This window comes from Euprymna scolopes, chromosome 27 (genome assembly GCF_053919585.1).
Source record: "Euprymna scolopes isolate OS-2025 chromosome 27, ASM5391958v1, whole genome shotgun sequence".
Taxonomy (NCBI): Eukaryota; Metazoa; Mollusca; class Cephalopoda; order Sepiida; family Sepiolidae; genus Euprymna; species Euprymna scolopes.
The window spans coordinates 64,783,222-64,798,437 of NC_136508.1; the positions used below are offsets into that span (position 1 = coordinate 64,783,222).

Here is a 15,216-nt window from a genome sequence, read left to right on the forward strand (position 1 = left end):
TCTCATGATGTCTGATATCCTCATTCCCCAATTTGGCATAGGAAGCCAACTCATATTGGTGAACCAGCTCGCTACCCTCTGGTCCAGACACCATCCATCACCTCAGTGCAAATGAATCCTCAGTAATGCCAATGGCATCACCATCACCTTTGACCACTGCTTGGTCAATGGCTACACCAGAAAACTCCCTGTGTGTTGTGGACTACAAACTTTCCAAGTTGGAATTCACAGAACACTGTGGCATGAGTTTGTTCCAAGGATACCATGTCTCTGGGGTGGACGGGGAGCCATCGAGCATAGTTGACATTGTTGTTGGCAAAGAAGAAGGGGATCAGAGCAGAGAGTGCTTGACAGTACAAGCTGAAGTTAGCCTTTCTAAAAAATCTAACCAACGAGAACACAACTAACTCTATTGACAGAACAAACTCCAAGAACTGAAACTGAGGGCTCTTTTTTCTCCGTGTCTTACACCAGCCGTCAAAATCCAAATCTCTTTTTCTTCTGCAGATTGGTAGCCATATGCTTTCTTTTGGAGCATATAGAGACAGCATGCTGTGATCTCGTGCATATGGTGTGTTTTTGTGACACTGGATGCAGAGAGAAACGAGTCTGCAGTTCCAGAGGAAGCCACCCTAGCCTCCACGAGAGCACCTGTCCATCTGTTATTCTGGAGCAAGGTCCCAAGTGATCTGAATGCAGCCATCTATATGGAGGCCACCAAACATTACTACAAACATGTCCTCGCCATACTGGTCAGGCCAGTACCACTGGACTTGTTTAGCAAGAGTGTAAATTGGCTGGTCTGCAGTTATCACAGGAACCTGGTTTGGATCCTTGATTTTGTCCATATAATGTCTCACCATAGCAACAGAATGAGCCTCATCACGTAGAAGGGGCAACAGTGAAGTTATGCTCACTTCAAACTCAAGAAGACCTTGCTTCTTCTCTGCATGGTGGGCTGACCAACTGATGTTAACCTCATCACCTTCTTTCTGTGTGAGAGTGACCTTCTGCAGCCATTTATATTCATCTTTTAGGGGGAGACTTGGCAAAGATGTATATGTCACATTGCTCTCGGGAGGTGATGGATTCTTTTTGGCAAAGAAAGCAAGGTGAACATTTGTGTAGGAGTCAGGAAGTTCTGAGACTTTCTTCACATTGCTGCTTTTGACAGAAACTGGTTCTTAGACTTCTCCTTGGTCACCTGGTGTTATATACTGAAAGATTGAGATGCTGGTACCATGGAATTATGATGTCGCAGTGGTAGATGATGGATTGTGATCTATATTGTCCATCCCACTCCTCAACTTAAGGGGACAAACCACACCTTCCTCAACATCTATTTACAACTGCATCTCCCAGCTGGGTTGATAATGTCAAGCACTCGATCATATGGGATACTAAGACCATGGTCATGCAGCATTTCCACAAGATGTCCTTTTCTGGTCTTAGCATGAACAGACATATTAATGTAGACTGGAAGTGGAGTCTCTATATCTCTAGAATGCCTTTGTGTGGTAGCACCTTCTTTGTACTTGGCAAAGCAGTTGTATTGAAGGAGTTGAGCCATTGCCAGGTCAGTTGTAGTTGCTCCAAACCCTCACTGTGACTTGATATCCGCCCCATGCTCAATCATACAGATGAACTGAAGCAAAGCCGAGGGCAAGGAATCGTATACTGAATTCTCATACAGACTGCCTTCAAACTTACACTTGTGTTCCACCATGCGTTTATGCAGTATCTTAGCAGCTTTGGCAAGGATGATTGCATCAGTGTAGGAAGATGCTTTTGACAACAATGTGGCAATGTCTTTGTTAAATGCTAGGAGTACCTCTCGACCTTTCAAGTAGGCTCCAAGTCCAGGTATCTCTGACAGCAGCCTTTCTTACAGCCTGGTCGAGTTCACATCAGGTATGTCTGTCCCAAACTGCTCAAGCCGCTGCTTGTATAGACTAACTAGTTCAGTAAGTCAGAATGTGGCTGGCTCGTCAGTGGTGTATCTTTTCTCACTGACATAGGTCAGGAGTTTCAAGAATACTAAAGGAATAAAATCCTTTTCTTGGGATGACTCGAGTGTTTCTTTGTTCTTTTGGGCAATGTGTGCTCGCTCTCTGTTATGCAGAGCAGTCAAACAATAGCAATGATATTTCAGTTCTAGAGCCACCACGTCTCCACCACTCAACAGAGTCAGTAGCCTACCATCATTGATGTTATGGGCACATTCGTTGAGCCTCTCATTCAGTTCCATGGTCATGGCTTGCCGCAGCTCTGATGTTGGTTCCTTCTTTTCACAAAGGAAACACTGTTCCATCTTGATACTAGTTCTTCACATTTTTGTGCGAGTTTCATCAGGATTGTTCTGAATTTCAGCCGCTGTTTTAGTTGCATGTTCAAGCTTGCTGTTGTTGAACATTAGATGACATATTTGATGGTACTTTGCACTGTTTTGTCTCAATGTGTCCTTAATGCCATCTCCATCATTTAGTCAAGATGGGTCTACTTATATGGTAAGGTTGATTGCCTGAAATTGTTCTATGTTTGTGGCTAGCATGGAATAGCCATCAGAACTACACTCATATCGTGTAGGAGGAGACTTCAACTCCTCTCTTGTATCTGTCTGACAGAGGCAAAACTTCCTCCAATCAGTTTTCACTCCGCTACTCAGTGGGTTGTTCGCAGACATTTTGTATATACAGTTGAAGGCCGAAGGGCTATTCTTTTATCACCTAACTGTACAAAACATCAAAGCAGATTGAAGTATGGGATACAACTAGGCTCAGGCACCTAACACCTTACACCTAATCTGATCGTTCATCCAAGGCCGCTTAGATCCCATGCAATCTGTGCACCTTCCGGGTCACTAAAGCCCCATTACCTTTGGCTCAGGAGTCTCACACTGGCACACCCTGTCAATTCAGGCTATCTAACAACTACACTACAACAAACTACAATTCTAGTTGAGATGCATAAGGGGCTAATTAGATAGCATTTGGTACACTTATAGATATTACTATCCAAAGTTAATTTACCACCACAACAATTAGTAACTACAACTACAGTTTGTATACTACAAGCTGACGCTGAACCCCATGCTAAGTTTCACAGCAGTGATGTCACCAGCATGCCTTGGTTGTGCTTTGACATCACTCTTAAGGTATCACAAGCCAAAAGCTTTAATATTAAACAACATTAGTGTAACAAATAATTAGTAGTGAACTTTTACACCACAGGCTCGGCACAGAGTATAGAAACAGGCAAGGTTATAGTTGAAAATATCACTACATACAGTAATCTATGAGCCGCCATTTTTTAAAATTTCAATAGCATAATTTTCTAGGCATGATTGGCTTAATTATATGAGAATACATTCATTTCATTTTTGGACCATAAAGAAATTGTGTTAATCAGAGTTCTTCTGCAAAAATTGAAATTTGTCAGGTATGTTTCTGCAGCCATCTTGAAAACTGGCAGCCATCTTGAATTTTCTGATGGCTAACGTTCTTTTCTTAAAATGTATGTTCTGAACGTCGTTTGTGCCAATTTTGATGCTTGTATCACTAAGTGAAAGATTCTTATGGAATATTGAGATAACCTGCCCCACTAATTGAATAAAGTTCAGTTTCAGTAGAAATTGAATCATGTTCCTTTAGTTTATTTTTAATGCATTTTTTTACATTAATAATAAAAGAATTTTAGTCTTTGAAATCCATGAAACAACATGTTTATTTACAGAATTTTGTTTTGCAGAAACAACACATAACTTTTTCTTTTCTTAATATTGTTGTGCTATTGAATGTATACGTATAATTTTCTAGCTTGCACTTTTCAAATGCTTCTAAAATCATAACAATTCTTTTGTCGTTATTCTCAAAATCAACACAGGCGAATTTGTCTGTCTGTCTTCTTCTTCTTCTTCTACTTCTTCTCTCCCCCCCCTGTTATTTATGTCAGCTGACTTATATAGACATCAACCTACGTCTCTGAAATGTAAATATTAAAAATATTTAATAGTTTTTTTTATTATTATTATTTTGCGTTGCGCAATACTAATTTCCCAACCAAATTTTGCGTTGCGCAATTCTAATTTCCCAACCAAATTTCTTTGTTTTCGTTGATAATTCAAATTTCGGTCATTTTTATGGGACACAAGAATGTAAATTAAAAATCCATCTGGAATGTGCATGTATGCACATCTCCACTTTTATCGACGTCGCCCTGGCTCAATATCCAATAATATTGAATAAGTTCAGTTTCAGTATAAATCGTGTTTTTTATCTTTATCTTTTTCAATGCAAGTTATTAAATTTCCCAATGTTTTTGTAAAACGTTCTCATTCATTATCGACAGTCTGACTGTTCGACAGATCTTGCTTGCTTGGACCTCAAGCGTGACGTAATTTTCCAGTGACTAGGCCTCCTATTTACGAAGGTCACGGTCATACCCTATATGGAGGATGGAGGTGTATATTTTTTTATTAATAAAATACTAATAGGAGGCTCTCGGCGTTGCCTGGTCGTAAAATATGCTTAAATACGACATTTTAATTTATGCAAATTTTGTATTGATTATTATAGAGTCAATTATCTATCGATTATTATATACTGTATTGTACCTAATATATAGTAGTGATTTCAAAAGTAAAAAGAAATTATATAACTTTGGTGCTATCAGCTAGAATTGAAACCGAAACGCAAACATGTAGCATGCCAGTTCTAGTCGTTAGCATTTCAGCTATTGTCAGCTGGATAAGAAATAGCTAAAAATGAACTACCGTTAACGGATAAATGTATATATGATGATTGCAACATCTTGTCAGACGAGTGCCACTCCCTCAGACACTTAAAGTCCATGAGCCCAAAAATGACTTCTCTCACCACCGGACCATTTTTATAGACAAATCCCTGAGGGAGTATCTATACACAGATGATGTTACAGAGTCTTAGCTTTGTACGACAGCTAAGTCTCGCTCTCGGTTCAAAATGTTGAGATCCAGCAACAAGCAAGAGCAAGATAGCCAGCAACAAGTTAAACTGCAGACCAGCTTAATGCGGGTACTGGTCTCCCGTTTTATAGTTTTTTAAATCAGAGATTTGCTTCTCCTAGAAAGGTTGCCTTCACCACGGCTTACAGGAGCCCTCTCCACCCCAACACACACATACATACACACTAACACATACTAGCAGGTCATCTGACGTGACCCGATTTTAAAATATGCTTAAATATTCATGCAGGCAATTCTCTATTGATTAATATATTGAACCTAATATATAGTAGTGAGATCAAAACCAAAAATATATATACGACTTGGGTGCCATCAGCGAGAATCAAAACCAAAACGTACAATTATCTACCCTCATTGCTAATGCTTAGCTTTTTTTAGCCATACCCATATGTATATATATATACTATAAGCATTAAAAAAAAGAAAGACTAAGTTTTCTTTCTTGGTATCCATGGCAAAAAGAAGGACCAAGGGAAAACACCCAATGGAGGTCGAAAAAAATAAATAAATTAACTAAATAAGGGGGTGGAGTACGTCAACCAGGTCTCACCCCCCCCCCCCCAAAGCCAAATCAAGTTTTTTTTTTCTTTTTGTATAGGGAGATGAACTCAAACGGGGGAACGACCAAAATAACATCAAACTATTATATAAAAAAAAAAAAAAAAAATCATGGTCCATGAAATGTATATATATATATATATATATATATATATATATATATATATATATATATATATATATATATATATATACATACACCAAGTTCCAATTTCCTTCAATTTTGACTTTTTAACAACTGTTTTTACCGGCTAACAGCCCATAAAAACGTTCCACAAAAATGCAATCATTTGACCAGCCTTATGCTGCTCTGTGACTTTGCGTCTCAGAGGAGATGCAGTTTGAAAAAATGGAAACAGACAGACATACATAATGAGTTTTATAAATTAGATTACAATGAGCGAATATAACGTAATTTTAACACTTCCTTTATATTTATTATTAATGTTTTTTACACTAAAATATAGTTTAGGTAATAAGCGTATTTTTTAGTGTTACTTTAATTTACGTGATTAAAATAGTTATTAATAATTTATTAAAAATTTATTCGCAAACAAAACTGGTTTTCTAATAATTATAAAAAAAAATAAAGAAAGGAAAAAGATACTTGTAATAAATGAATATCCGAACGATTTCAGTACTCATAGAACAGAACCAATCCAAAATATTGATGGAGAATTATAAATCAGTCCCAAAATAGCCAAAGTATTTTACGATTTGTAAGCTTCGAAAATGTAAGCAGACGACACTAAGCATGCGAAGGGTTAAGTTATAAAAAAAATCATTTTAGCTGTTTAAATAAATGATTCTCTCCCCTCCAAAAATATGGCCTTCAAATCGTAACTGCTTTGTTCATTTCCGTTAGCAACTGGGTAAAAATTCCATAAAAGAACGGTCCACAAAAAAATACAATAATTTGACCCGTCTTTGTTAGAATTTTTTTTTTGTACCAATAATAGTGCATCCCCCCCCCGCCTGTTTACATTTATTATTTTTTTATCTGGTTCTTGTATTTGATTTTTTGTATTTCGTATCTTTTATGAGTCTTAAGTTTCGTACATTTTGGGTTTGTATGAATCTCTCTTTAATTTGGAGAAAAGGGAAATGCTAGCTTTGTGATGACGTGCCAAGCCCAGCGCAAGATTCGCCCTCTTTTTTGGTTCCAGCGACTTGGATATTGGACGTGTTCATTGCCCAGCGCAGACAAGGAATTTTGGAGCCTCCTTCAAAGAAGAAAATCTCTTCTTCATTTCAAAGCAAGACCTTTATATTTTATTCTTTACTCACCCCTCTTTTATTTCATGTTGTAATTTTTTTCAGGTTAGTTATTTTAGCGTCGAATTTATCTGGACACAAGATAAATTTCTGACACCTTCCGTCTCAGAGGATATACATTTTGAAAAAAATCGAGGCTGGCTGACAGACAGACAGGCAGACAGACAGTTATAATGAATTTAATAAATGAGATGATTATCGACAGACGCGCGTTTTGCTGTCAAAACGGCATATCAACAGGTAGTGCTAGTATGTTATGAATAAAAAAGAACCAAAAATATTGAGATAAAAATATACGGATACTTAAATTAATGAAACATTTATATAGTTATTAAGAGGAGTAAGAGAGAAACGAAGGAGAGGGGGATATAAAAAGAGAAAAAAAAGGGCAAGAAACAGACAAAAGAAAGAGAAAAGAGTAAGAAATAAAGAGAGGGGAGGAGAAAGAGAGGAAGAGAGATGGAGAGAAAGAAAGAGAGGAAGAAAGAGGGAGTTAAAATTCAATCAGATTTTTTTTTTTAAACTTATATTCATTCGCCCAAACAAGGCACATTGACAGTGAGACATGACGCAAGGAGTTATTGTGAATTAGGGCCCAGATTATAAGGCCATTCTAATCGGGGAATGAAATAGCGATGGAGGTGGTGAAAGGGAGAGACAGAGATAGAAAGAAAAAAGTAAGAAAGAAAGAAAAGGGAGAAACAGAAACAAGGAGAAAAAAGAAAGAAACAGAGAGGGAAACAAAGGAAAGAAAGAGAAAGAGGGAGAAAGAGAAAAAAGAAAGAAACGGATATATGGAGATAAAAAGGAAAGAAAGAAAGAGAAGTGGAGAAAGAGAGAAAGAGAGAGAGAGAGAGAGAGCCGTATAATGAAAGAGAGAGAGAAAAACAGAGGAATAGAGAAGAAAAGAGAGAGTGGAAGAAAGAAAGAAAGAAAAGCAGAAAGAAAGAGAGAACCAGAAATAAAAAATAGAAAGAAAGAGAAAGCAAGAGAAAGAATAAGAGCGAGGAAGAGAGGGTTGGAAAGGGAGAGAAAGAGGGAGCGAATGAATGCAAGAGATAAATAGCGAAAGAAATAAAACGAAAAAGAAAAAGTGAAAGTGCGTAAACAGAGAGAAAGGAGGGGAAAAAAAGAAAGAGAGAAAGCACAAAAAAGTGAAAAAAAAACAAAGAAAAAGAAGAAAGAAAGGGAGAGAGTATGAATGTTTAACTTACCTCTAATTAACAGTGCAATTCAAGTTACACTTGCAGCAAATGGTGTTGGATTTGTTTCGTGATTGTCGTCTGCTTTGTACCAGCTTTCACCAATATCTTCTTGTACATGTCCGAGTGGATGAGAAGCTTGTTATGGAACTTCGCTAATGAACAACAAAAACTAATTCATCTCATAAAAAAAAAAACAAAGTCAAGATATTTATAGCAATAAATTAAATAAATAAATAAAAAACAGGAAAAAAATGAAAAGAAAATCTCGAACTCCTCGTGGATGAAACACTTTCTCACGGCTAATTTATCTTCACTTTGAATTTTATTGCCATCTTGTGAAACCTTTCTGCTAGAAGTAATTATGAATGCCATAAAATACAAGCTTTTTACTTAAGGGGTTCATCGCTTATAAAGTCTCGAAAAAGAGGATATACGGGTTAATGAGCATGAAGTCGCCGGTGAGACAACACTGTGATCAGTGGTACCTATTTACAATGCCTCCCCACGGGACAGCGTTAGATACCAGGGTCGGTTTTTAACGTTGAAAAAAATGTACAAAAATAAAAATTTGTCTCAGTCGTGAAGGACTGTTCCTCCACCGAAAGAGAACAAGAAATGGAAGTGCTGCATCTGAAGAACAGATACTACACTTTGAGGTATTTATTTGCTCCCCCACTGAGAAAATTAGGCACAAGGCCGATTTTTAAAGTGAGGAGTGAAGGGGAAATGGGGACCAACTCCCCGGGGAGTAGGGGAGCTGGATAGTGACAATTGGTATGAAGGGTTGCCCCTACATTGACCAAGGTCTTATATGTGGGGTCGCCCCCACATATGGTCTTTGCTTGCAGTATCTGCCGGAACAGATGGTATTTATTTGCTCCCCCACCGAGCAAATTAGGCACAAGGCCAATTTTTAATGTGAGGAGTGAAGGGAGGGGGAAGGGAAAAAGGGGATCAGCTCCCGAGAGGTGGGAAATGGGAGCTGGTTAAAGGTCAGGCATGTGGGGTTGCCCCCACATCTGGTCTTTGCTAGTCATAGCTAGTCATAGCTTGCAGTATCTGCCGGAACAGATACTACACTTTGATCTTGACCAAAAGGCCAAGGTATTACTAGAACTTGGGTAGTGTTTGTTTATTTATGAGGACGGCTCAACAGGAATTTGTTTACATTAGACTTGAAAACAGCCATGTTGTAATCAACTGGGAAGCACTCCTGCGGTATCATGTTTCACAGATGAGTAGTTCTAGGAAAGAAACTGTGCTCATGGAATTTTCATTTAGTTTTTGGCACAGATGGTGAAAAGGAGAAATTGTTGACAGTTGTTGCAGGTAGACGAGTGTTTGCTGCGAATGTTCTACAAGGAGCATAGATGTGAGCTCAGTCGAGCATCTGCCATCAAAATAACGCTATTTTAGTAAAACACATATGCACCTTGTGCATCAGAAAACCTGGTCTGATGGCAACCTTAAATTACATTCGATAGTGAGGACCGCAACTTGGAAGCTTTGAAAAGTTTTTTTTTTTTAATGGAAATCGATCCAGACACGGTATGAAGCCATTTGATGTAAGGAGTTAACAAGAACGGAAGATTATCGCAAAGACATGAGATACCTCTTGATCTTAGTCTTGAAAAGACTAAGATTATAGGTGCAACATAGTGCGGATGCGCAGAAGTAAATGCATGAGTAGTGACGTCACCGGTGGGGGGGGAGTGAAGACTATAAAAAGAGAAAGACAAATATCTCGACGGAGATGAGATAACGTTATAAATCCCGGGAAAGACGTGGAGAACGTTCTACATTGCTGCTGTAATGACAAAGAAATAAAAGTCGTTATACAAACCCAAAAAATTGAGTCGGGCTTATTTCTTGTTCTTTTGTCCACTTTTCGACTGGGGCCCACAACGTGTGTACAATTGTATAATGTTACAAAGGTTGGGGCTGTATTACAATAAAGCACCAAAACAACGAATTCGTGGAGATTACCAGACCAACGAGTTAAGCAAGCTGGAACAAAGAAAGCAGGGAATGGGTCAGATAATTCTGACGAACGCATGCCATAATACTATTTATAGAAAAGGTTGAGACTAGCAACATCACGTCTGTGAGAGTGAGGTTACAATGAAGAAGGAAGAGTGGGGCTAATAAAATTACGGATACGTTTTTGTGTAACGAAGCCGGGTGACACCGGATAACCTTGCTTCCTAGGTTGAGGGTTAGTGGGATGGAGCTGGGCGAGAGGTCTCAGTCCCATCTCGTGAGAAACCAACGAATTGTCATCGGGTGACAAGTAAATTATTTGGAGTTCAAAAGGGCCAGATTAAAGATAAGCCAGATGTCAGGTTGGCGAGGAAAACGCAAGGAGGTCTGGGAAGGGTCGACGAGTAAAGTCGACGATCCGAGTGTAAATGATAACATGATTCACTTAAACCAACAAGTTGGAGGTGATGAGAGAGAAAGAACAAACCCCGAAAATAATTGAATTAGTCATTCTAATTTTAAGGGAACAAATTGGTTAAATGCCTAGACAGATAACTAATTCTCGGAATTGAATCGAGAGGGGGTCAGTTGGGAAGGAGAGAGAGAGAGAGAGAGAGAAAGAATTATGATTACCCAGCGAATAGAGAGATTGGGTCGACTACAGAAGGAAGGGGAGGATGACGTTTAATAAAACTACTGCGGAAATAGACGACAAGAGAGAATCGGGCAGTCGGTCGAACAGAGAAGTTGGGAAGCCACGCGTGCCGCCAGCCTCTTCTAATTAAGACGAAGAGAACTAACAAGACCACCACTTAGAGTTTTGTAAAATACACTGTGGGGGTTGCATTCCAAGCCTGACGAAAGTATAAGTGACGAGCCGAGCCTTAATGTATACCGAATCACTAAATGAACAGCCTAAAACTATCCTCATCGTTGTTGATTGTTTCCATTTATACTTGTGAAGACTGGCCTTCGATTTCAGCATAACCAAACTTGACTTTCCAGCCGTCGCAGACAGAGAGAGACGGCCACCGACGAGAAGACGATCACGACAGAAATTACCAAGAATTCCCGATTGGGCGTTACAACACTAGACGGCAGATACCAACGTCCAATTCGGAGAGACTCAGTAGCAGAGGGAGAGAGACGGATGCTTGTGCTGGGTCCGAGGCTCGAAGGAGCGAAAATATAGCCAACCGTCCTTAGGGTTAGTGCGCGTCGTTTTTCACCGTGCGCGCGCGACCCCTGCGAGGGAGAAAGGGTTATATCTGCACCTAATCAAATGGGACAGAGATTCACTAAGACTAACAATTCAGTGTGTCTGTGTGTAGGGGGGGGGGAGAACAGAGAGTGAGTGAGAGAAAGAGAGGGGGGAGAGAGATTGCAGAGAAGAAGAAAGGTTGGGGCTTTAGTTACAGGTTCACTTGAGCTGGAGTATTAGTACTTACCAGGGTCCTGCTTCTGGATTCTGGTGCTATCAGATCAGGCTGTCTGAAGATATTGGTTTCCTGAGACGAAATGCACCTAACATTGATGTTTTTTGTTTTTCTTCTTCTTTTTTTGCAAAAGTTAATTATGTTCTGCAAAACTAAAAACCAAAACAACAACCCACTTTTTCCCCCTTTTCCTTCTTCCCGTTCCCTCTTTCTCTTTCTATCTCCTCGCACTTCATGACTGGTTTAAAATGTACCAAACATTAATACTGTAACCCTTTCCCTCTCCCATTGCAAAACTCATTCATATTCTGCAGGGCAGAGAACAAAAACGATAAAATCTACTATAAAACAACCAAACCAAACACTACAAATTAGCGATTGAAGATACAAAGAGCTTAAAGAATAAAAACCTTCTACAAAATAACTGGATGCAACACGAATACTATTTCTAAAATAACTGGATTCGGCATTAAATAACCCGAAAAGGGTTGATATACCGTAAAACAAAACAACCAAACCAAACCTACTTATGGGTTAAACAGAATCCGTCCTTGATATGAGATCAAACTACCTCTGATGGTAAACATATAAATTGTAAACGTAAAAACCTTTTCGCTAGTTGTAATTAGGAATGCCATAGAATACACATATTTTCGTAGATGCACACACATACAGCGTGTTCTTTAGAAAATATAATCTGAGTGTGGCCTTAAACTAATACGGAGGTGAGGAACCCAATTAGGAACTGTGTGGGGAGGTGTTACCATTACTAACAGGTTTTATGAATCTCTCATGATGGGATGAGTCTCCTAGCAGCTACGGCTGCTTGGAGACTGGGTAGAGTACTCGTCAAGGATCCGTTCTTGACACTCAGCCCGACGGGTTGAGGGTCAGAAACCAGCCCAGTACCTGTCGGACTAAGGTACACAGTCTGGGTATCACTCAGGAGGTTCATCCTCTCAGGCCTTGCCACTTGGCTTTCAGGTGGGGCAAGTTTATTGCTTGTTGCCTGAGGCACCCCAACCAAGGAATGCCGACGAGGATTCCCAGGCAATATTTTGTAAATGCAAGAGTGTTTCTCCTTTAGGGGAGCTTGCTTCATTCCACCTTCTGACCTTGTGTCACACTTTGCTGTGGTGGACAGCAAATAAATATCTACTTACAGGTTTACTTTGAGACGAGGTGGGGGTACTGTAACCTTGTGTCCAGTTTCAGTTGCAAAGGAGACCAAGAGAAAGAATAGGAAATAACTCCAACTCGCTTGTTCTTTGTAGCAACATTTATTTCCCCATTCTCTATTTACCACTGTGACGTTCCTCATGTGATCGTCTTCTCGAGCATTCTTCGTGTTTCTCTTGCGATCGTTCTCTTTCTCTTTATTAATTTATTTATTGCGGACTATTATCCTCATCTATTTTAGTTGTTGTTTCACGACGTTTCGGACAATTATTCCTCTGGCCTTCATCAGGTGGTAACTGCGACAGATTAGGAACTCTGAATCTCCTAACTGTATCCTCAGCAATTACCCCCTTCATTAGTTGTTGCCGTCTCACCACATAATTGCTGAGAATGCAGTCAGGAGATTCTGAGTTCCTATCACGTTGCGGTTACCACCTGACGAAGACCAGAGGAAAAGTTGGTCGAAACGTCGTGAAAAAACAACTAAAAAAGATAAACAAATTAATAAATAATACTAATCTCTTTCTCTTTTTTTGTAGTATTTTTTTTTACTGGTGACGTCATTTTGCATGCATCCGTGCTATGTTAAAGTACCTGTCAAAGTTCCAAGCATGGGTTAAATAGAGTCCGTCTTTAATATTGCATGAAATGCCCGATGATAACGATACATTTACATTATGCGAATAATAATTAAAATAAAGTCTTTAATTTTTTTTATACATCACTTATCAAGGTGGAAAGCCATTCGAAGATAATGATTAATGAGGTTTCCAGTTGGATGATGGTATAGAGGCACCGGGGTTAGTAAGTTAGAATGAATCTCTATGTATAATGTTTCAATAATTAAAATGTTCATTTATGCAAACACATTTGATACAGAAAGTTCGGTTAATAGTCACAAAGCTTAGAAATGTGTGGGTAAATATGTTCATAATGTGAATATAAGTGTGTAAGTAATATATGTATTTGAGTATTTGGCAGTGTGGCATTGTGTATGTGTGTTGGTTTACCTTGTTCTTGTTAGTGCATGTATAGCTTTGAGTAGCAATTCGTTTCTGTTCGCCTGATTTTTGTTAGTGTGTAAGAATGTGTGCAGGACGAAGAATGCTGGTACATGAGTTATTGCGTCCTTTTCATTCATGACTTGGTTATCCTCTGCCGGGGGGAAGTGGGAAGGTTGAAGAGCAAATGTTCTGGTGTTTTTAAGGTGTGGCAGGCTTGAGAATTCTGGAGAAAACTGATTTTGTTGACCATATTTCATAGGGATTTCTAACTTAACACTGGCTTATTATTTTCACATGTACGTGTTACTTTCTCAAGCTTGGAAAGATTTTCATTAGTTGAATATGCTTTGAGCTATCACGTCCATGTTAAAGCTTCTTTTCTTTGGGGAGTGAGGAGGAAAACAAATTCCAACGAAACTGAAACAGAGACAAAAAGGCTGTGGCAATTAGATCCATTTGCTTTTAAGTTTTTGTATGAAATCACTTCAGGATTAAATTGCTGAAGCGTTTTTGTATGAGGAATAGCTTGTTAAATGGAGATTGAGAATGTCTGTAACCTAACAGTTTGAATTTTTTGCCAGCACTAATGTAAAAAGGGATTCGGACAGTGGAAGATTTTGGACTGATTGGGTATTTACCTTTTTTTCCACTGCAGGAAGATGTGACACAAGATTGAAAAGTGGGAAGAATCAAGCCAGCCCTCCTAAAGAAGGAGCACTGTGGACTATTAATAATTGTCTGAGCAGCTGTCAGCATTTTCTGGTCAGGACGCTTCAGGCCGTAAGCAGTAAACTTACTCAGGCCAAAGGATAGGAGGCAAAAGAAAACAGTCAGCAGGAAGAGAGTTCCACAAGCCTGCGGTCCTTTGAATGAAACTACTGGAAAAGGAAGCTATAACCCTAACTCCCTCTGTTGTCCGAGGGCCGGGCCGCATCCGTCGCTAACCTGGTTCACGGGAGCATACTTGTGATGTACTTCTGGCCGTGTTCGTCACTCCCAGCTCACAGGACCAAAGATGCAACCCAGCAGGGCTACACTCTTACTTGTCTAGAAGTGGACCTCTTAAGGGTGACCAGACACCCACTGGTCACTGGAAAATATCTTTCTACTGCTCAGGGCATGCGAAATGTGCATGACCCTAAGTCCATGTGGCAACATTGTCGATTTCGGCCATCACTGTGGCTTCGTGCTGGATCCAGAACAAAATATATTTATATCAAAAATTTTACAGAGATATAAAATATACTTTCAAAGTACCAAAGTTTGTTAAGAAGATTTAAAGTTCTTGAATAAGAAGTAGACTAAAGCATCAGGAAATTTGTTTCAAAGTTTCAATGTGTGTGTGTACCGTTGTACAGACATTTACGCAAGGAGATGAAAATAATTGTCAAAGTAAAACAGCCGCAACAAAGAGTGTAATGTTGTCCTTACTAGGTTAATATATTTACCATAGGACCCACACGTTTTAGATAGTATTTCCAAGTTGAATTACATTTTTATGGCTTCTTTTTTTTTTAAATTATAAGGTGAAAATGCAAAATAGTTGGACCTCCCCATGTTAAGAATCGCTTTCTGAA

General features: G+C 39.1%; 1 protein-coding gene across 1 annotated transcript in view; it reads right to left on the bottom strand.

The window, feature by feature from the left end:
• The window catches only part of LOC145248657 (uncharacterized), a 124,752-nt gene extending 116,548 nt beyond the window's left edge, over positions 1–8,204 (bottom strand). The window contains exon 1 of the mRNA XM_080110326.1: positions 8,050–8,204. The gene's annotated coding sequence lies outside the window, so the exon portion shown is untranslated. The remainder of the gene's footprint in view (positions 1–8,049) is intronic.
• Between the last annotated feature and the right edge of the window lie 7,012 nt (positions 8,205–15,216).